We start from the raw sequence: 23,602 nt of genomic DNA, 5'->3' as shown, positions 1-23,602 counted from the left end.
TTGCATCAAACGTGTCCCTTCTCTACCTAGAGCTGTTGCAGTTGAGTCTTCGGGACAAAGAGGCAGTGGATCAAACCCTGCTTCCTTAACAAGGGTTGGGAAGAGATCAACACATTCCGCTAGGCGTTCTATTACTAACCCTTTATCAGTCAGTCCGGGGACGCGAACCATCATAGGAGCGTGAGTTGCATCTTCAAAATTAGTATGTTTACACCATTCACCGTGTCACCTAGCTGCCAACCATGATCTCCCGAAAATGATACGATCGTACTTTCAGCTAACCTCAACTTCACCAATTCTGGCTTTACTTTTCATACTATAGAATCTGTATACGATAAAGCGCTATAGTAAGTTCCTCTAAGATATATCACTACGTCCCAGGCAGCGTACTGTTAATGGCACCGTTGCATGCAGACGATTGATATCATGATACACTCCCAACTGTTCCGTAATGTAATGAATCCAGGCTATTTGAGGCATGTTTACGGGGGCATGTGGATTATCGGGTAATCATATGCTTTCTTCTGGATAAAGATGCAGAAATTCTTCTGGGAAAACAAAGGGCAGGTGGGGTTTATGGAAGCCAACCGCAACAAAGAAATTCTGATGTCCACTTTTAGCAGCTGGAGCAACTCGATTCAGGGTCTTGATAGCATTATGGTCTATTTTCATACATTGTAGTGGGCGAATGTTGTATGTGTCTTTAGAGACCGCTCTCAAACTGAAATTCACAGATCGGAACTTTTCATTATCATTTATCATTTAGAAATATTTAAATGGCAAGTCCATAATGCAATCTTTAGAGCATCGGATGGCCGAGATAGTAAATGGGTTAGAACACCCTTGCCATATAATAATTTAACATTTAAATGAGGATAATGGAGAGTTTGTTCATTATCGTAGCCATTGAAAATACTTAATTCGTTTAATAATTAGTAAAACGAATCAATTTTACGTTTTGGACATGCAACAAATTAAAAAATGCGGTGCGATAAACGAACCACATGAGTATATCCTGAACTTGGCAATAACTCATAGAAGCGATTTGCGGTTTCTGAAATCGTCCAGTAGGCTTCATGTGCTGCTAATACGTACCTTTTAGGTGTGTTCTTATTGTGCATTTACTGGACTGATATGCTTTTTGGACAGCAACAGCGTCTTGTGCGAACTGAAACCATACAGAACGTAGCCAGAGCACAACAAGGGCGTATTAATTAAGCGGACCAAGAACGCGCTGTAAGCTATCGCTTATCATGGATTTTATCCCATGTCGTTTGTACGGGTTATAGCTACGTACACGATAAGCTCGTGTAGTTCGCTTTGCGCCGGCATGGCGACAGTACCGCGGCGTTACATCATTCTGTTCAGAGCGCTTGTCCACTGCGCTTGAGTTATGCATGGACATAAGAAAAAAGCGTTAGGGTTTAGAGCTCAAGGTAGCTTATAGGTGCGACTCTTCCGTCCTTGACAGTCTCCACTGCGTAACCCAATCTTTCTCAGAGACCTTACTACGCTTTGCCTCATGCGCCAGCATAATCGCGGATGAGTGTGACAGGGTATTCTTTTACATGATAGTAGTAGGAACTTACTCGGAAGTGAGGAGTTATCTCCACCTGATGCATTATGGGTAATTGACCATATCAACGGCGGAAGAGTTGTTCCCTTTTTTGTTTGTGGGCGTGACTGTTTACCGTAGATGCATCTGGAATGATCACGTGACGACTGCGCAATGAAGACACATTGTAGTCGTGACTGTTTACTAGGATTTTTGTAATGATATAAGTGTCCAATTAACAGGTGATATATGCCAATAACCTAGAAAGAAAAATGAAAAACAGATATAATAAAATAATAATAATAAAAAGGTGATTTGTTTTTGCGTTGTTGACAACTAAATCGCGCCCGTGTATCCATACAAGTTTTATTCTATTTAAAGAAAACGTCTGTGCTTTTCTTTTTACAGACAACATCGGCGTTTTTCGGTTTATAGACAAGGTGTGCGTTTTTATTACATTAGACCATAACTGGAATATATGCTCAGAATATAATTTCTAGAAGGTTACAAACAATTGCGGACCGATACACGGACTGATATAATGGGGGTATCGTGTTTTGTTTATTATTTTTTTTGTTTTGTTTCTGTTTTTGTTTTTGATACAACCTAAAAGAATGTATCCCTCAACAAAAAATAAATTCCCACGTGCTAACTGATATAGTAGATGTCATATATAATATGTGGCTACGTAAATCGTGACAAATTTGGAACAATCTGTCCACAATTTAACCGGCAATGCTTGAAAGAGCACAGAGACACTTTATCAAACTAATACTATATAGAACTGACATATGCGAACGCCTAATAGGATGGTGTCCTTTAGAATCGTATATATCAATACAGACACTTTTCGTTCTAAGGCAACTGCTGAACCTAAGGGCAGATTTCCTATCCCATCAGATCTGCGTGAATCGTATACACATACAATTGTTGTGAACAACCACGCGGCTTCATTGCTGATGTTAGTAAAATTTTAAAAAGTTATAATCCCTCGAATTATATCCAGGATTTCATCGTATCTAGGACCTTCCCAAGTAAAGTGTGTTGGAAAAAATAGTAAAAGATTCTGTAAAACTGATAGAAAATGGTTAGAACGAATTAAACAGGATAACGACGTGCGAGTATTCAGTGAAATCCATCAGAACTTAGAGCCCTATCCTATCTTCTCTGTGGTCTCTTAGCAAAGCCTGCAGAGTATTTATGAAGGTGCGTGCGTACGCTAGGATCGATGATCCAACCTTGTTGCATAGAACATTGTGCGTGTGCGAACACTGGCCTTTTTCTTACATGTAATCTGCGTCATGCTATTGTCGACTGTGCGCTATTTAAGCAAAAACGACTTGATGCATTAGAATTGTATTCGCTTGATGATGCAAGTGACAGCAAATTCCTTGTGAAAATGCTCTCTCTCTAAACTTAACTCTCAACTCAAACTTTTGGAGGTTTTTTTTCTTGAGGGGGGTATATATTATATTAAGTAATAATAATAATAATTAATTCATATAGCGCATATATTCAACTCAGCGAGCAGCTCTCGGGCGCTTTAAATAAGTACAACTGATATAAATTTGCAACAAACACAACACATTAATCCATTTAATCCATAAAAAAGACATACAAAAAACGGAGAACATTATTTAGTACACATGGTAAAAGTTTAATTAATTAATGTCTTATTTTCTACCTTTTTTTTTATTGATTTCAGGGTTGTATTTCCATATAAGATTAAATTTAAATGTGGTCTGATGTTCATTTGTAAAAAATTTCTTGCAAATACTGTCGATAAATATTTGACATGGGGAAGATGATAGGTCACGAAAATGAAAAAAAAAGCGTAGGGTACACTGCAATATTTATACGTTGTTAATGATTCAACAAACTAAAATATATTTTTAGAGCTGTCATGGAAATCATTACTAGAAAGGAAAGGGATATGCCCTTTAAATAATAACCACTGGTTTTTCACCTGATGTTGCTTGTCAATAACGCTATGCTGGATTGATTTCAAATCGACTCTGACACACTTACAGATATGGTAAATCAATGTTCTCTTACTTTGGTGAATGTGTACCTAAAGTATCGACCTTAATTATTTATCGTGACCTTAAATAATATTGATATCAGAGCTACCTGGTTCAAATATAAGACTTGCTACAGCGATTCTCTTCTAAATCAAATTTATTTAAAGACTCAATGTGTGATATTAGCGCTATTTAATCCGTTGCAATAGTGTGGAAGTTGAATCTCTAATAGTAATATCAGTCCAAAGATGATCCAATTCTTTTCAGTATTTACAAAGATATGACCAATTGAAAATTATATCTAATTATTTGTATTTGCCGTAAACCAAATTGATGGGCCTGTTTTAAAGCCGATTGAATCCAAGCCAGGAGATTATCAATCGTTGGTAGTTTGATTTTAAGTATATATTAGCGTAGTTTAAGCCGTGAGAAAGTTAATATCACACATTGTTACTCTAGAAATGTCTATTTTTTTTCTTTATTGATTCAATAATCTATTTCCTATTGAGTACCTTACATGGTACAATAATCTCAGAAATAATCAAAAATATACTATATCTAATTTGAGGATTTGTCTCGATGATCGAGATATCTCGCTCTTACGGTTATGGCCTTGAATTAGGACAGACATAAAATATCGATATTGCCGACAATCGTCTGTAAAGCGTTTTGAAGATCGATAATCGGCACAGTTTTAAGACATCGATTATCGCGAAATTATATGTACTTCATTTGTATGAAGTCCATAAAAAATAATCGATGGTCGGTGATAATCGATACTTGAAACCAGTATCGATTGGCATTTACATTTGAATTAGTACAAATATCATCGACGATTCATAAACGGCTGGTCTGTTATTGGCTAGTATACATAATGTTGTATCATTTACAAAGTTCAAGTGGTTTGTTTACCCCAGAAATTAAGCCATCTCTATAAGTATGACATACTTTTTAGTGAGGCTTTCAGAAAGTTATTACAAGTCTCTCCGGTTGGCACCCATACGTTGAAATGTGGCTGTATATATATTTCCGTCATCCCTGCGGAGCTGCGGTGGCTCAGTGAGTAAGACGTTGGCTAGCTAGCCTGTAGATCTTGGGTTGGCCCCCCGGTGTTGGCCGAGATTTTCCGGCTTTGTTTCCCCTTGTCAGTGGTGCAGGAGGGAGGGCCTGACAAGGATAGATGTCTAGTCGTTCGGGTGGGACAGAAAAGCTGAGTTCGCGCGTAAACATTGGCGTGCACGTAAAATATTCCTTTGACAGTTGGAATTCGATATAAGGGTAGGTCATATCGCAACTGTTCGGATAAATTTTCCCTCATAGTTCACTGCATTTCTTCATAAGCCCTGTCGGTGCAGCACAGTCGGACTTTAAAACCCTATTTCAAATTAATTTCTGTCACCCCCACTCGTAGATCAGACACTCAGATTTAGCACAATAGAGGTAAAACAAATACATATACATTTATGAAACTGATTCGGGTTGACTGTTGCATGGAAATAAATATACCTATTGATTTTTGACATGCTCCTTGCTCACGGAATCTTGTTAGCGTTTTATTGGCTGCAATTATTAACCTATCTTTCTGAAATGTATATTCGCTACCCACCTTATTGAAAGGTAGAAGTCTTTTAATTTCTCGATTACAATTTCTTTTGTTACGAAATCGTGTTAGTACCTTAGATACATGAACTATGGCCCTACATGTCATGAAGTTGATTAATTTATTCACAGGAAGAATTATATTCTCTTCAGCGTCCACTCGACACAAACTAGGTCATTTCGGGACCAACACATGGTTCAATTTTATTTCAAAAATTCGCCCGCGCATAGGGGTCTTTAGCAGTGGGAGGAAACCTGAGGACCCGGAGAAAACCCACGAGGTTGGACGGGCGACCATACACCTTGTCACGTACAACCGGGGATTCGAAACCACGCCAATCGACTCAATGACAGACTTTATGACACAGCGCGCGCACGCTAACCATTCAGAGGCTACAATAATCTATATAGGCATATATATATATGAAACTGATATGAGTTGATCGATTGCATGGAAAAATCTTATTGATTATTTAAAAAAAAATAACTACCAAAGTTATTACCGATTCTTTACGAAATCGTATTAACATCTTACGTGCTTTAATTATGGTCTGGAGCTTTTCTTTTTTTAAGCATTGTGTAACGTATAATTTGTCGAACGATTCAGCTGCTGGTAGGCATGTTTCGTTGCCTGGTAACCTTTGTTTTAAAAAAGTCTGCTATTCTACATATTCTCAGCTGAAAAGACAATTAGCGCAGTTGAACCTGGGCGACATCATTGGTCTGAAGGGACAGGATCGTTTTGTAAAACTGTTTGAGAGTTTATTCACAAATAACCCACTCGTACAAAGTAAAAAAGGTAACAATATAATAGTATATGATATTTTTGGATTTCCAAATACGTCTCATTAAGTGAAATTGGGCGTTCCAGAAATAGACAGCTGTACAATTGTAACATTTTAAGATATATTTCACAAAGGATTACAATATGCTATCGACTTAAAAAATGTATGTGTTCGAAAGAAAACCAGCATTACATTGTACCTGAAACTCACCAACATGTGCTAACGTAGCCGCCATTATGTAATACAATTGCAGACAAATAAAGGGATATAGAAAAAAGGAAATGCAGTAGTAACAGCGACCACAAACAAGGGTGGGCTTATTATGCGCTTTGATAATTTAGCAACAGAACCCTAGATAGCGCCTTCGAACCCCCATGGCCACAATATTTGTCCACTTTACGCATATTATGCTTTCAAATACAATTAAATTTTGAGTATGTAAGTATGTAAATGGCATACAGAAATGGCAAGATGCCAGAAACCTTTGCCTTGTTACACAAGTATTTCACAGATAAAACGATAAAGATTTGCACACATGATATCCCGTATATAATAATCATGTTCCGGTGATATAGCGTTACATTTGTCTATTCCACCATCGGGTTCACCAGGCGCCCACAGACCACCAACTGGAGTACCATTTAACCAATAATAGAATATACTACTGCTATTGGGTCCATACCGGTTGGTACCACCAACAAAATGATAAGATATATCCAAGGCTACAAAAGAGAAACACAATATATTTGATTACATATTTTAAAAAATTCATAAAGGTATTTCAAACACCTATTAGAGACCTAGCATCGCTACTAAATTGTATCCGAAAAGATGTTCGGTTGCGTTTTCGTTCACAGCCTCCTCTCACATACGGTTTCACAATCCGACGTATGATCATATCTAGCGGTGACTAATTGAAGGACACTTTAAGTCATGGGTTTAGAATTTTGTGTTGCGCCTCTAATTACATTCGGGGTATTTTTGATAAAGAGTGTTGGTATTTTTTATATTGGACTTTATGTGGTGCAGCATCGAAAATGAGATCTTACATTTGACTGAAAAAAAATAGCAGAAGATTCGGTATCGTTGGCGATTCATAATCTTTAGAGATTTTCATTACAATATATTTTATACAATTTGAACCACACATAAGCGACACAAAGCGTTTTTAGTCGCAATCTCACTTTAACACTTGGCATTGCAGGTTAAAGTTTCTCAAATTTTTGTAAATATGCTAATGACCATGACGAAAAACAACGTCTGAGAGCCGGGATGACAACGCTTTAAATTCCTGTGTAGACGAGGTGCCTATGAAGCCTATAGTTAGGCAGCTTAACAAAATGATAAAGGAGCCAACATGTCCACCAATTCTACTTATCACCTTAGCTTTACATGTTTGATATCCACCACTTCCTACAAATATATTATGGCGGTCATCTTGGATATTCAAGATTTATTCTATGCAAAAACCTGTATCAACCAATTAGGCACGCAATCTTGGTGTCTGAGCGTGCAGTTGCACGACCAAGGATTAGAGTTATATCATCATCTAGAAAATGCGCCACTTACTCCAAATAAATTGCATGAACTCAGTGATGATAATATATTATCTAACACATTTCTAGAGTCCTTGGAATGTTTTCATTGACTACAGTACCGTAAGATCATATGCTGATACGGTTTTGTTTCCCAACTTACCTTTACAGATTTGTTTTCAAACCTACTTGAGCGATTTCTTTCTTGTGTTAATAAAAGCAATCTGATCCTTGTGCTTTACTTGAGCACCAAGATTGCGAACCTAACTGGTTCAGAAGCTGAGGTATTGGTAGATTTAAGAATACCGATTTGGTTTTTTTCCTTATGGGAATAACAACAATTTGATCTTTTCTAGACTGCATGATTGTATTTGTAGACCTCAAGAATTTAGGTTTATGCATGACGAATGGTCATCCCAACTGGTTCAGAAGCTAAGATATTGATATGCGAGGTTTTTTTTTAAGAAAATGAACTTTTAAATAAAGAGAGAGAGAAAAATGGGGTTTAACGTCCACTCGACACAAACTAGGTCATTTCGGGACTAACACATGGTTCAATTTTATTTCAATAATTCGCTTGCGCGTAGGGTTCTTTAGCAGTGGGAGGAAACCGGAGGACCCGGAGAAAATCCACGAGGTACAACCGGGGAATCAAAACCACACCAGTTGACTCAATGACAGGCCTTATGATATAGCGCGCACGTGCTATCCGTTCGGTCAACCAACCCTCCGAACTTTGTAAATAAAGAATTAGTAAAAGATCCTTTCTAGATAATTGCATTCCTTTGCCCCGTGCCCTCAAAATGTAGGTTTATACACACAGTTTGCTATCCTAAGTGGCCTAGAAGCTGAGATATTGGTAGACATAGCGTTTTACATAGCGTAAATTTTGAATATACAAGATGGCCGACATAATATATTGGGAGGAAATAGTGCCTTTTCTAGATAGTACGATTGTATTCATTGGGCCTAAAAATGTAGATTTAGACATAAAGATGGTGATCTGAGTGGTTTAGAAGCTTAGATATAAATTCGTGGACAGCTGAAATCTCGAAGATACAAGATGGCCGTCGTAAGTTTGTTGCTTTTTGGCCACAAGTTCACACCGTTATACACATGACACAAACTGGGAGACAACTTGAAATTACATTGATCCGTTCATGAAAATGTTACGTCATACCCTGTTTAATTCTTCAATAAATTGTACATGTAATAAATGGGATCGACTGGTACAATTTTAATGATTGGATTCGTATGGAACATCCGTTTTTTTCGGCCGTGTATTATAGTCCAAATACCCAATCTCGAAAAGCATGTATAATATTAGTTTACGACAAAGGAACCTCTTAAATGGAGCAAAAATTCACATGGTTACAGTGCGGTATTCAACACTATAATCATAATGCTCAACCAGTTTCCAACATACCGTACAAACGATATAAATAATAAATATTGGGTTCTTGTTCCTCATGCAAAATCAGCGATCACCCACTGCAAACCGTCGTGTTATGTATCTATTTGTGTTGACCTTAATAATATGAAACAGGGGTTGAAGGAAGATAACTCTGGAGTTTGTTATACGGTTAGTCCTGGACTCAGCGAGTAATTCTCTGCCCATTGACTTCTATGTTAAATCCATGGCTTTTTCTTGGCCTATAACAAATTTGTTAACATTCCGACCATCAAATAGCGCAACAAGTAATAATCATCCGAATAAAACTATTGATAGGCCCGGTCTAAGGAATCTATTGGCAGTGAAGTCATTTTCCCTAATTCATGTGTTTACTTCCTGGTCCTTCCGCCTAAAGGTCATGAATATTCATCAAAACCTTACTGAAAATGGACATTCAATCACCTGCCTTGATTTTAGACTAAAAGTCAAAAATGCCATGTATAATGGGAAAAGGGAGAAAAACACAATTGCTCATGAGCTAAGGGGAAGCAATTACTAGCATTAACTTGTTTATTTTCACCGTTGTGATCATTTAATTAAGTATCCCCGTCTTACCACGAAGGCGTCGCGGGTATCTCCTTCAAAACATACAACCGCCCACGAAACGTCGGTGCCTAGATATAAAAGTTGAGCATCGTCATGGCGTGCGTTAAGCTTTCACTATGATGATTAGTATGTCGCTGACAAGAAATGCAGCCGTCGGCCAAAAACGATCATTGATATGTGCAGGACTTTAATAACGGATCCGGGTTTTTCTTTCAAAATCATGAACATGATTCGCGTATTTAATCGCGACACTAGAAAAAACAAAATACACTTTAAATGAAATAGATTTTTAGATTCGAACCGAGGCTCTTTGTGTATAAAATGGTATTATGTTTTTGATGTTAAGGCGGAAAAGATACCTGGGAGCTATAGAATATGTTGATCAAGTTCTTGTGGGATTGGGATCTCTTTTACTTACCAAAGTTATCTTTTATAAAGTTTCTGTCGGCTTCAGTTTCTACAAATGTTAAAGTGCCTCCATCGGTCTCGCATTGCGTTAAAGCATCATCGAAATTCTTTGCCGTATTCGATACAAAAATACATCGTCCGTCTGTCGGTATGAAGGTATAAGTGGGAGGACAACTACCTGCAAAAAAAAGTTGCATCCGTAAACTAGTTTTGCATTTTAAAAAAGCAAGTCGGAGAGGTAGCGGACGATTCTTACCAAACTTGCAGACAAAATCGCAACTATGCCCGATGATCAAATTATCACTCGTCAAAGTTCATCATCGCTAAATATGGGTCAGGGTTGCTACAGTAAACCTAAAACAACCTCCGAAAATCAATCGGTTATAATGGTGAATACATAGGAATAGTGGCAATTTTGTCCGCGAGTTTGGAAACAACGGTAAGGTAAGCTAACTCCCCAAATATACAGATTAATGTTTTAAACATCTGCTACACACCAAAGTTTATAAATCAATGATATTATTCGATTTTTTAAAACTTTATTGTACATGTCAACACGGACGAACTTGCTGTAAGCGCTCTACAGGACATAGTTAAGAGATCTTTTAAAATTATCTTATCAAAATATTCAATTAGTCCAATCATCAATTTCGATGTATAATTAAGTATATTTTTAATTTAATATAGTTTTGATCACACAATGAAATTATATCACATTTGTGAATTTAAAATTGCAAATCTCTGGGTGTGACATCCAATCATGACTATCGATTATCGCTCTTCGTCTATTTTTCTTGCGTCTGAAATGTCAATTTTTTCTTTCAGTTAATCATAATACACTGCTTATTGAACAGCCGTTTTCATAAATTCACTCTCATTGAAACGTTACTTTAGTTTTGAAGAAATTATTGTTGAATATCGCTAAATCGGAGATACCCGGGTGTGTAAATAAAGTTAGAGTTATTTCCCTTTGCAAGCTTCAGAATTCGTCTGTACAGTTCACTATTTCTGTACGTGTGCCTCAGTAATAGAGTACCCGGTACAATAAATAGCACACATGGACGACAAAACGCTTGTTGATTTTCCCGGCAAAGCTAAAAGTGGAAGCACTTTTGTTTTATCTCAAGGACGATTCTCATGAAATTGATAAAGCTTGTGCTGTATGCAAGAAATGCTTTGCTAAGATTCCGTACAAATCAAGTACGACCAACTTACAATATCACTTAGACAAATCTCACTCTGATGAATTGACAGCTCAAGCGTCGTCAAGTTCAAACACTAATCAACCCACAATTAGCCAGGGCATTAACAACCTTAATTCAAAAAACCCAAAATCTATTCAACTAACAACAGCAATCGGTGAATATATAATTAAAGATTTAAAGCCGTTCAGCACTGTTGAATCGAAATATTTTCGAAATATTTTGCATATTGCAGAGCCCAAATATCAGGTTCCAACTAGAAAAACACTCAGTACAGAAATCATTCCTAAAATGTACCACGACACTCGCGAAAAGGTGGCAACTGAACTCAAGAATGCCTTTTCTACTTCCATCACAACTGACTGTTGGACATCTCTTTCCACTCAAGCCTATATGACAGTCACCGTTAATTTCATCAACCAAGAGTGGGAGATGGGTTCATTTGTTCTTCAAACTCGCGAATTACCGGGTTCACACACGGGAGAACATTTAAAGGATGCTTTAGACTCGTGTATGACAGAATGGGGAATAGCACCTGATTTCGTTGTGTCGGATAATGCATACAATGTAATCAAAGCCATTTATTTATTTGAGGACAAAATACATATAGCTTGTTTCGCTCACACCCTGAATTTAGTGGCCAAGGATGGGTTAAAAGCCAATAAAACTGTACAGAATGTCTTGAGTCGATGTCGCACCCTTGTTGCTTACTTCAAACGTAGTTCGCTTGGCACTGGTATTCTCAAGCAAAAACAAAACATGTTAGGTTTTCCGGAACTCAAGCTCTTATTAGATGTTGAAACCAGGTGCAATAGCTCTTAAAACATGCTCTGCCGAATATTGGAGCAAACAGTACCTATCCACGCTGCTTTCAACGATCCATTAATTAAAAAGGACTGCAGAAACATGATATTAGAAGGACACGAACAAACGCTCGCTGAAGATGTAGTAAAACTATATAAAGTAATTAAAGATGCAACGGAGATCGTATCTACGGAACAAAATCCCAGTAATTCATTGATACTTCCGATTATTTCAAAACTAAACAAACATTTGTCTATTTCTGACGAAGATAGTGAACCCGTACAACAAGTTAAAACAGCAATGGTTAATAATCTTAACAAAAGATATCAATATACGGAATTGCGAAAGGTTCTCTCATTAGCCATGTTGCTAGATGTCAAATATAGGTCTTTGAAATACTTACTTACGGCAGAACTAAATGAAAGCAAAACACATTTGAGGGATACAGTCGTGGAAATGAGCATGTCTGAACAGACTGATGAAGTATTGTTGGATGACCCAGAACAAGTTTCCTCAGACAACATCTCAACCCCCACACTGGCCAAAAGACTGCGACCTGATTGGTTTTCGGACATCGTGGATTCAGAGGATGAGATGAATGACTTTGGGCAACCTTCTTCTCCTCGACAACTTGCTCGGCAAGAAGTAACTAGATTTATGTCGGAGAGTAGAAAAGAAGATTTATCCACTTTGGAATGGTATAGGCGGTATGGAATTATTTATCCTAATATTTCTAACTTAGCGAAGAAATATCTTTCAATAACTGCAACCTCTGTGCCCAGCGAAAGGGTATTTAGTGTTGCCGGTTTTGTGGTTAATAAGCAGAGAAGTTGTTTGTTGGCCGAAAATGTTGACAAAGTTATATTTTTAAATAAAAATTATTAACTGTTGCCCTTGAGAACTTTGTTGAAATTATATGCGTATGGTCAGTTTTAGATTCCGGTTTTCCGAGTTTTTATTTTGTTTCGAGTGTTTATCTTTCTTACCTTTTTGAATATTAAGGATTATTTTGTAAGCTTACATTTAATGAGAACATGTGTCAGTTTAAATTTGTAAATTGTAAGAAATTGTTTTTTGTTTGATTTGGACTTGAGAATAAGTCCAGCATTTTTCTGCATGTGTAAACGTGGTTATCGTTTATTAATATATTTTTGAAATAAATTTATCATTTTACAGGTAGTTGTTTTATTTTATTTTACTTTTTGTACAAGTTTCCCTATTGGCGCACGAATCGATACTGAATTGACCGCCATATTGATATTATTGCGCGCATGTACGCAATGTTTTGAATCGGAACATGATCATTTTGACCCCTTCATATAATTATTTATACAATTTCTTCATTTGGAATCACGGCTGCACGATTTTAATAATAAACAACAACAATTTACTTATATATTATACGAATAATGGTTCTCTATTGGCACACGAAACGACACAGAATTGTCCGCCATATTGATATTTTCGTGCGCACGTACGCAATGTTTTGAATCGGAACAAGTTCATTTTGGTCTCTTAGCATAATTATTTACGATATTTCTTCATTCGGAACCACGGCTGCATTATTTTAATAATAAACAACATCAATTTACGTATATATACGTGATATAACAAGTTTTATTAATGTTTTCCAAATAAATCTCCTTAGACAGGAGCAAACGATCTTTCGCAACTTCGTATGGTTTTGAACTTTGAACTTACACTGTATCCAGTCTTGATGACGACCGTGAAAATAAGTTTGTTTTCGATACTATCGATTATCGACCGATATTTCATTGCCGATTATCGACCGATATTTCATTGCCGATTATCGATAGTAAAAATCACTATCGATACCCAGCCCTATGGAAAATCAAACAATGTGTCAATGATAACATCAAGAAACTCGCGATTTTGGTAATTCGGGGTGCCATCATGCTGCCAACCCGAGCTCGGCTTGTCCTTTTCAGCAAACAAGGTTTTCATTAAAGACCTGGACCAGACAAGCACGTCACCCGGCAACATCCCGCACTTATGCTCATGTGAGGATCCCGCAGACACTGTCCGTCGCCAATTACACCCTGTCTGACTGCGTGCAAGTCAGCCCCAAAGTCATCAAGATATGCACAGCGCATACATTTTTCTCCATGGAAACAAACGTACGTTGCTGTCTTTACCGGTTTTACCATCTGTGCCCACGTTTCAAGTTGTTATGGCCTTCTGGTGTCGATAAATGCTTAGCATTTATGCAATCAGTGCTAGATTTTTCTAGTAAAAAAGTAACATGTTCGCTCCCGTGCTAAAGTGATTCTGCACTGATACTAGAGAGTTACGCTGTGAATCCACCACTGGGTCGTTTATTATTTTAATAGTAATTAATGGGGGTGTGGTATCTGGTGTCACACATATTAAACATAAATACCATAGTATGTAAAACTGCACGTTCCTTATGCAACGACCACGAGTTTTACAATATCTAGCCGTTCCTAGATTGGTCTGACATTCCCGAAGTTATAGAAACTTTATATCCCTCTTTACCACGTGAACGATATCGTTGTCCAATCAGAGATCGTGACACAAACACATACTCGTATAAAACATGGCGACCTCCACTGGAGCCTTGATACTGAACGAACCTTGAACTTTACAACTCGGTCACCACAGGTATACATTTTAGCTAAAAAGCGCGAGACGTGATTTTAGCGGTGATATTTGCTATAGAGGAATCCGAGTGGTCCAGAACTGGGTTAGTAGCCAATCGGAATTAATGGCGAAATATGCAGGGTATTGTGTAAAGTCCTTGATAAGATGTACGGAGTTAAAACGTAAGAAATAGACAGGGATTAACTCGGCGGCCCAGACATGGTTATGTTTATTTTTCTAATCTAGTACCCCTTTTGACATGCCCCGCACCAGCTTAATCCACTTTTAGTATATAATGTCACGCAGTTCTATACATAGACAAAAATGTAACCATGGCAATTGTATAAATAATATATTACATAAACTCGAATTAGATCAATAATCGATTGTGATTTAATATTTTTTTTAAAGATATAAATCCATAGGATTCCTCACAAAAGTCAAGAAAAAAGACTGCTCTTTATTGATTTTAATGAAATAATTGCTTTTCGCATCCATTAAAGTTCGAAAGAAACTTCCAACTTTGTACATAGTGAATGTAATGTTGCTTCATAGCTATGATTGTTCTGCGTGAATGTCTGGATAACTGTCAACAGGCTGCAATTTATTTCTCCGTCGTTTTTAGTTTTCCAGATGACTTAAAGGAGCTAAACCTAAAACAATGAACATTTTAAAATCAGTAACCTACATGAGTCATATACTCTATGGTTTCGGGCGCCATTTGCAATGAACAAAGATAACCATATCTTACAAGACAATCCAAAGGTAGTTAGTAATGGCTGATTCACAAACGACACAATAATAATATACAAAACGAAGCGGACGGAACCGACTGTTCAACGAGCATTTGATTACAAATTACAATACATTAGGATACTAAATGATAGAAATAGACAACAGCTTAACCGTAAAGAAACTGGGATAGTGACCAAATCTATTAACAAGCTATTCCAGGCATGAAATATATTTTTGAAATAGAAAGTCCTAAAATCTAAAAATTAACAAATTCTAATGCGTCACACCAGAATTGAAATTTATACGGGTCATCTTCTCACATGCTTTATGCCAAGCTGTAACTCCAAGGGGCGGAATAGAAAGTACTATAAGTTGTTAGTTTTTAAAAAGAACTAGCCTCTATTGCGTTCACAAAATGTTTGGTAAATGGGGCATATCTCTGAAACGGGCACGCAGTCACTTAATGCCGAAAGTCGGTAGAGTTGGTCCTCTGGTGACCCCAATGCTGTACACAACATCTGAAAAAACATGGCCTGTTTTATTTCATTTCCTTTTGTCTTATAAGCAAACTGTATTGAATGTTAAATCTGATATGACGAGACGAGAAGGGGAGACTAGGCAAGGGCGTTTAGAAGTAAACTTGGGACCTGCAGGTCTCGAGTTAAGACCAGACAGCGGCCATGCTACTTAGTCGGGAGTTGGCACCCAAGGGTGTCAAGCCAACCTAGGACCATGGCTCCCTCAACACAAGCCAATTACGAAGTCTTAAGTTTTGTACATGATATGTTAAAAAGAAGAATAAAAGTATTATATAAGTTAAACCAATGTTGTCAAGAACCTGGCATAAAGGCCCGTAACACAACCCATATGAACTAAAAAAAAATGATTGGTATAAATTGTAGGTTTCACTTCGATTCTTTTTTAAAATATATTAGCCCAGTGGGTGGAGAAAAGGAGGACACCTAACTCGATTTCGTTTCGATAATAATTTCAACCCATGTAATCTTTACAAATATTGGTTTATCTAAAACAGTGATTCCGCGAGATCTTCCTAGGTGTGCTGCGAAATTTCGCACACTAAGACAATTTGTCACTAAAGAAGCCAGTTATTTAACTGATGAAATTCGAAACACTGCAATAAAGTAAGTTCATAGCTGTGTTTTTCTTGGGTGTAGTTAGTCATTCTATGTGTCTATGACTAGTCTGTGTCTACGGTTGTATGCGTATGACTTACCGTGATTTTATTTTGCAAAATTCAAATATTTTTCATATATATTTAGCCAGGTGTGCCGCTGTTTTTCCATGTGTTCCAAGGTGTGACTTTGGCAAAAAAAGGTTGAGAACCACTGATCTAAAACATGAAAACTAAACGGCGTACATTTTTTCTCGAAGAAAGCAGGGGACTACTAAAAGGGGTCCGCCCGTCTGCCTGCCTCACTTTTTGAGACACAATAACTCTCGTTCTAATTGAGTTAGAATGTCCATCAGCCTCACTGTTGGCTTGTTTATTTATTTTATTTTATTTTTTTTGTGGGGGGGGGGGGGGAATATCGTCATCCGTGTGTTGTACACCCTTCTCTTTTACGTTTAAATGAATTTAAAACAAAAGTGAAAGTCCTTACCTCTTCGTTTTGAGTAATATTTTAACAGATCATTAGTTTCCGTCATTGGGTTGGATAGTAGTGGTATGAAATTGTAGAAATGACATCTTTTAGATACAACATCAAAGCTAAAACTTTTACATGCTGACAATCTAGAACAATCCGTAGTGCATTGAAATTTAAATCTAGAATTGGTTTGTTGAAAAAAGTTGGTTGTTAGCTGAGCTTGGTGTCTGTACAACCTCCATCGCGACTCCTCAATTAAAACTGTATGTCCTATTTGAAATATTGAAATTAGCCACAAGTAACCCCGGATCATGTAAATTGGCATCTTAACAAAAATGAAACATCTGCTCAAGTATTCTTACATCTCAAGACCAGTTAGGCATTTTTAAGTTCTTATTTCAGATTAATTCTTTTGCACTGAAGCGGCGTACCGTACAACTTTATAACTCAAGATGTATTGATTTGATTAGAGTCCTGTAAACGTTCAATTTATCCTTCCAAGTTTTTCAGAATGATATCAATCGACATCGATTTATTCAGGTTTTACCATACAAAAAATTCAATTATTGCACTTAGACACAACAGAGAGAAAATACCCAAACAAATAACAATTATTTGATCAACATTCTAAGAACTGTATGCATCGCTAGTTGTAGATAGTTAAAGATCCGCATAACCCATCTGGAGCAGAACAGTAGGGCGTTAAACCTCATTTCATTTCTTTATTCACATAATCACTTAGATATGGACAACGCCTGTCATATCATCATTAAACGATAATCTGGCTGGTACTCCCGGTCAATTTAGGGCATATTGTCAAAACTTCGCTCGGAATAAATTAATTGGATACAATTTTCAATACATTTTCTTTAATTATCTATTTTTGATAATCTGTATGCCAATTAACAAAATCGTTAAGTGATTCCCTAAACTGGACAGCTGAAATAAAATTATTTCTAAATAATCCGGGTTTTTCTTATATTTGGGATCAACAAAATGCTTTTGACGTATCAATATTATCACGAACAAAACTACGGTTTTATAAATTATATAAAACTCTTCAATCGAATATTCAAGTAAAACTATTATCTAAATATTGTAACCGGGCGATATAATAAAATCGAAAGATATAACAGATTATCCAAATGTTGTAATATGAGAGCTATGCCGAATTTTACATTCGGAGGTGCTGTCCCGGTTATATATCTCCGTAGAAAATATTTTTTGCGTTATTTTTGGTATTTTCCCTATCACTAGAAAAGCTAAAAAAAACCTAATGAATCACGAAGATAATAATAAAAAAATTGCTTAATCTTAGAAAATATCTACATTACTCAATGAAAATAAGCGAATGACAGTTTGATAACCTTACCTAATGGGAATCGCGAACCTTAACTGAGTATACCCTTTTATTATTAACCGAATATAAATTTTCTTAATTTTCAGTTTTTGACCTACTTCTGAATATAATTTTTAAATATCAGTGGAATATAAATTCTCCAAATTTTATAAATTATATTATATACATAAATCATAAATGGGGTGGTGGTTTTTGTTTGTATATATTTAAGTGTGAGTGTCTTGGTGGGGGGAGGGGGTATTTGTTTCCTCTCGAAGGCGAGTCTAGAGATTAAGCATATGTAATAGCTATATTAAGATGATGTGTATTGTGTAAGTGTGTGTGTGAGAGAGAGAGAGGGGTGGGGTGGGGGTAAAGTATCGTTCAGTGTGTAATATAGTAAAATTGTTTAAAGAAGCTAAATCTTCATTCTTTGGCACCTGGAAGTCGGCACAAATGGATCGCAACACATATTATAATGACATATGAATGTATATAGACTGATTTACATTCAATCGTTTCTGTTTTTGATTGAATTTTGCAAAAAAGTTGTGGGATTATAAATACGTTATTGTTATCTATATGTATATATAATTTACAATACATACTAATTATATCTGTATGTATTTTTTGGCAATACCAAACTCTTTGCTTCGCCTGTAATAAAGTTCAAAAAGTTCAATGAAAAAATTCAATTAGAGAATTGACGGATCGTGAAATTTATTATACCAAAATCCCTGTCTTAATTAAGTGACATATAAATGAAAGACATGATATGCATTGTTTATTCTGCTAGTCATTTTTTTTTTTTTTTTTTTTTTTTTTTTTTTTAATATAATTTTTTTTTCAAAATAACGTCATATACAATTTACATAAATTTCAGCACATTAAAAAATAAACAAAATATTTTTATATTTGTAGCATCAGCATGATTTCTAATAATTTTTAATCTGATATACCAGAACATTTAGATCAATTGATATTTGAGACAGAAATATTATTTAAGTATACTTGTATTCCTTTTCTTCAGAAGTAAAAATAAGAAATACCTTTTAAAACCTTTCAGCATCTAACTTGAACTGATGGTGTAGTTCCTTCGACCCAGTGAATAAGACGCTGGCTCGCTAACCAAAGGAGTTCGCTCCCGATGTTGGTCAACAAAGTTACCCGGGATTTTCTAGCATGGCTCCTCCTTGTCGGTGGTACAGGACGGAGCGCCCGGCAAGGGAGAGAGAGAGAGAAATGGGGTTTAACTTCCACTGGACACAAACTAGGTCATTCGGGACTAACAGTTTAATTTTATTTCAATAATTCGCTTGCGCATACGGGTCTTTAGCAGTGGGAGGAAACCGGAGGACCCAGAGAAAACCCACGAGGTTGGACAGGCGACCCTACTCCTTGTCACGTACAACCGGGGATTCAAAACCACGCCAGTCGACTCACTGACAGACTTTATGATACAGCGCGCACGCTAACCATTCAGCCATCCAACCCCCCCCCCCCCGCCCGGCAAGGAACTTTCTAGTCGTTCGAATGGTACGAAAAACCGAGTTCCCATGTCAACGTTGGCGTACACGTACAATAATCCGTGACAGTTGAAATTCGAAATGAAAGTAGGTCGTAGCGCCGCTGTCCGGTCAAGATTTCCATAATACTGCATGACGTATGACTGTCTTCACTAGCCCAGTCGATACAGAAAAGTAACACGTTAAACCCCATTTCATTTCATTTCCTTCGACGCTTACAATTTTAAGTTTCTTGAAGTAATCCATAGTCAGAGTTAACCTACACCAAATTGCAACAGAAGGCTTCTTGGTACCGTTGTGATCATCCTCTACAACATATCCAAAGTTCTCTGATATTAGGGGCTGGGAAGGGTCCTCGTATACATAAATTCAATGTGGCCACCGAATGTACCCTTGGAGTCTCATAACTCCTTTTAATATTGAGTTTTTGCCTTACTACATTTTTACAGATAGAAACATGACCCCCGCGAGTTGGCATATCTTAAATCAACCTCATGACATCAGCACATTTTCGTCTTATTTTGCGTTAATGATGTCAGCATACAATTTAAAAAATAAATGACTGATTATCTCGGAAGACGACAGCCGATAGAGATTTAAATGTAAATAATATGGGCATCAAATTACAGTTCCATTTCTACTCAAGACTTAGTAGTCTAACACATGTCCTAAATAATTTTTATGTTTTTCAAATTCTTTTCTGGGCTTAATTCATCGTCTTTCCCCAGTCACAACTGCACCTGGTAGCACACAGTTAATCCATGATACTTACAACATATGGAGTTTGCGGTAAGTTCTTAATCTGGACACGCTATTAACTACCTGTTCGCCAAGCCTTCTCATGCGAAAGCTTTCTAGTGTTTACAAACCCAGTTCTAAGTTCGAATCCTCTCGAATCTTTTTAAAGGGACACTTTTTTCCAATTCCAAACAATCTGGATGTTGTAACACATCCAGCTATAGCATATACAAACCGAAGGTATTACACTCTTGTCAATAAGCAGAACTTCATAGATTTTTTTTGTATGAACAATTTGAAGACGATAATGTGGAAATCATGAAGGTGAGTGGGGACGCCGATGTGTTCATTGCCTAGACAAAAATCGAACGGGCTCTATCAGGTAGTACCCATGTGTTGAGGTGGACACTGACCTCTTGGTTCTACTGTTATATCTTGCAAAGCCAAAGATGCCCAACCTGGTTTATGGGTATGCCAATGTTACACAACTTGATAAGTCCAAAGATGGTTGTTAGGACGTCACACTATACCTTCCGTTTGTGCATGCCATAGCTGGCTTGGTGTGACACAACATCCAGATTGCTTGGAATTGGCAAAGGTGTCGCTTTCAAAAAGATATAAGAGGAATAGAACTTCCACAAACACGCTGAAATCTTTGTCCGCAAACAATGATAGAAGAGGTCATGTTTGTTTGTATGGTGGGCGAACATTGGAAACACTAGAAAGCTTGCGCATGAGAAAGTTTAGTGAAAAGATGGTGGAAAGCTTGCCCTGTGTCCAATTTCAGATGTTGCAAAGTTTCCGACTTTCCGTGTGTACTACCAGTTGTAGTTGTGGATGGGCGATGAATGAAGGCCAGAAAGTGGGGATGGAGATTTGACAGACAAATTAGACTTATTAGAGCCCAAAACAATTAACAATCCTTAAAAGTATCTAGTGTGGCTGTCCAGTAGAATGTGACACAGTGTACTGATTCGGGGGGGGGGGGGCGTAAGGTTTCGAACTTGGAATAAGATAAACCCTATTTTGGACATATGATAGACTACAAAGACTGAAATGAAATGTAATGTTGTTTAATGGCACGTCATCTCCAACCGGGCTATATTGCGCCAAACATATGGTGAATCTAACGAAACAAATTAAAACGATATCACATAATTGAATTTATATATGTAAATAAAAACAAATATCACAGAAAATATATTAATTAAAAGTAAATATAATAAATCTTTTACATATATAAATATTTAAAACGATATACATGATTAAATATATACAATTAAAATTGAGAATAAAAGTTTGTCTCTTTTAAAAATGTTAGCACTTTATTACAAAGACTGGACTGTAATTTAATACTAAAGTGATTATTTACATCTCAATTTCTATCAGTTAACTTCTTTCTTGGAGCCGAGTCAGTTTTTTTGAAAATTGTATTCCGATATCATCATTGTCGAAATAGAAAGTCATGACGTCATGGGGTAGATTTGTGATAATTTCTGACTCACAGGGGTTAACGGAGTTCTGAAACTCCAGGGGCCCATTTGGAGGCCATTTTGAATGTATGTAAATTAGGCCCTTTCCCCGCCCCGGCAATCAGAGAACTTTGGATATGTTGTAGAGGATGATCCCACGATCACAACCGGACCAAGAAACCTTATGGTGCAATTTGTCCTAGGCTGGTCTAAATTAAAACTGTTCGTCTATACGGCGAATATGATGCTATTCCCACAACAAAACAATGCTATCGGTTCGGGAAAGGGCAATACAATACAAATTATCTTAACAAATCTAACTTTCAGATAACCAAATTTATAGGGTAAAGAAGATTTTTTTATAATGCTGTTGCCCAGTCCACCCTCATTGGAGTGTCCGCTTTCTAGAAGGCATACGTTATAGAACTTTATTTGCCACAATTTTTGATAATCATTTTCAAACCTTAGGATGATGAACTTTCGAAATCAATTTGAAGACAATTGCTATTATGGCCCTTTAACTTTGCTTGTCCGCTCTCGGGAGGCCACAATTTTTCCTTTCGGAAAAGCTTGAATACTGTCTATGGCTATCCCCCGTGGGCGTATTTCTATGTTTTGTTTGGCTATCATTTAGCTGCACCAACACTCGTCTTAACTCGGGCCTAACTGACGGACAGTGGGCTATAATGCGACAATCAATTTCTCCATAATAGCATTTGATTCACCATATATGTCTGATACTTTGATTTAAGTTAGACTAGTACTTGCTGTACAATGTTTGGTTGATACTGCCATTTCAGCCAGCTAAACAGATAGCTTCATCTCACTCAGGCTTATTCCTAGCACAACATAAAACATACGACGATTGATCATATGTTGGGTAAACATAACCCAATCAAGACAAGCCCCAGGCCAGATATACTTCATATTAAGAACTGTATTGTTTGAATCCAGAGACATTATCCTACACAGGAGGTAGGCCTATTGTTTGGTCAAATTTCAGATCAATTGTTATACAAATACTTATTGAATATGTTGGTAAGACGTATGTACCGACATGTTGTTTAGAAGAACTGTAAATAATACTATAAACAAATAACACGTTGATTTACTAACCTGAGTAAAAGCTAAAATCGATAGTAACCATCTTCATTAGGTGAAATATTGAAATAATATCGATTGTAATTTTCTTATTTAAATATTTATTAGCACCACTGGTTGTTTGTATTTCAACTTGCCAAAGTTAGACAGGAAAAGAAAAAAGAGTATGTTCTGTCGTAGATAATCCTTTAGAATCCGGCAATCGTTAAGTAACTAGTTATTATTGTTATAAAATCATGTGTATAGCGCACCATCTTACAAAAATGTGTTCAGATGCCTTGTAAAGATACATTACATACAATTACCACAACAAAAAAATGTGGACGGACGGACATGAAAATGTGGGCGTAAAAAGTAATTTAAATATTAAAAAAGGTTTCTATATAGTTGTATAGATAAGAACATACAATCCAGAATCTATAATATTAAAAAGACAGTATAGTTAAATATGAACAACTCTATAAAGTTGTATAGATATATATTAAAAGCTTGTCTAAATAAAAATGCTTTCAACTGTGATTTAAAGGACAATATTGGTGTCAGTCATTATCACA

At 36.7% G+C, this 23,602-nt stretch overlaps 1 long non-coding RNA gene across 1 annotated transcript; it reads right to left on the bottom strand.

The window, feature by feature from the left end:
* Nucleotides 1-3,287: 3,287 nt before the first annotated feature.
* On the bottom strand, nucleotides 3,288-17,660 carry LOC126814353 (uncharacterized). The gene is made up of 3 exons (XR_007677555.2): nucleotides 16,888-17,660; nucleotides 9,913-10,080; nucleotides 3,288-6,682 (listed from the first exon to the last, which is right to left on the bottom strand). It is a non-coding gene; the product is annotated as an uncharacterized LOC126814353 (long non-coding RNA).
* Nucleotides 17,661-23,602: the final 5,942 nt, after the last annotated feature.

The sequence above is a fragment of the Patella vulgata genome, chromosome 3 (genome assembly GCF_932274485.2).
Source record: "Patella vulgata chromosome 3, xgPatVulg1.2, whole genome shotgun sequence".
In the NCBI taxonomy this organism is placed as follows: Eukaryota; Metazoa; Mollusca; class Gastropoda; family Patellidae; genus Patella; species Patella vulgata.
This window is presented reverse-complemented; position numbering and strand designations above follow the sequence as displayed.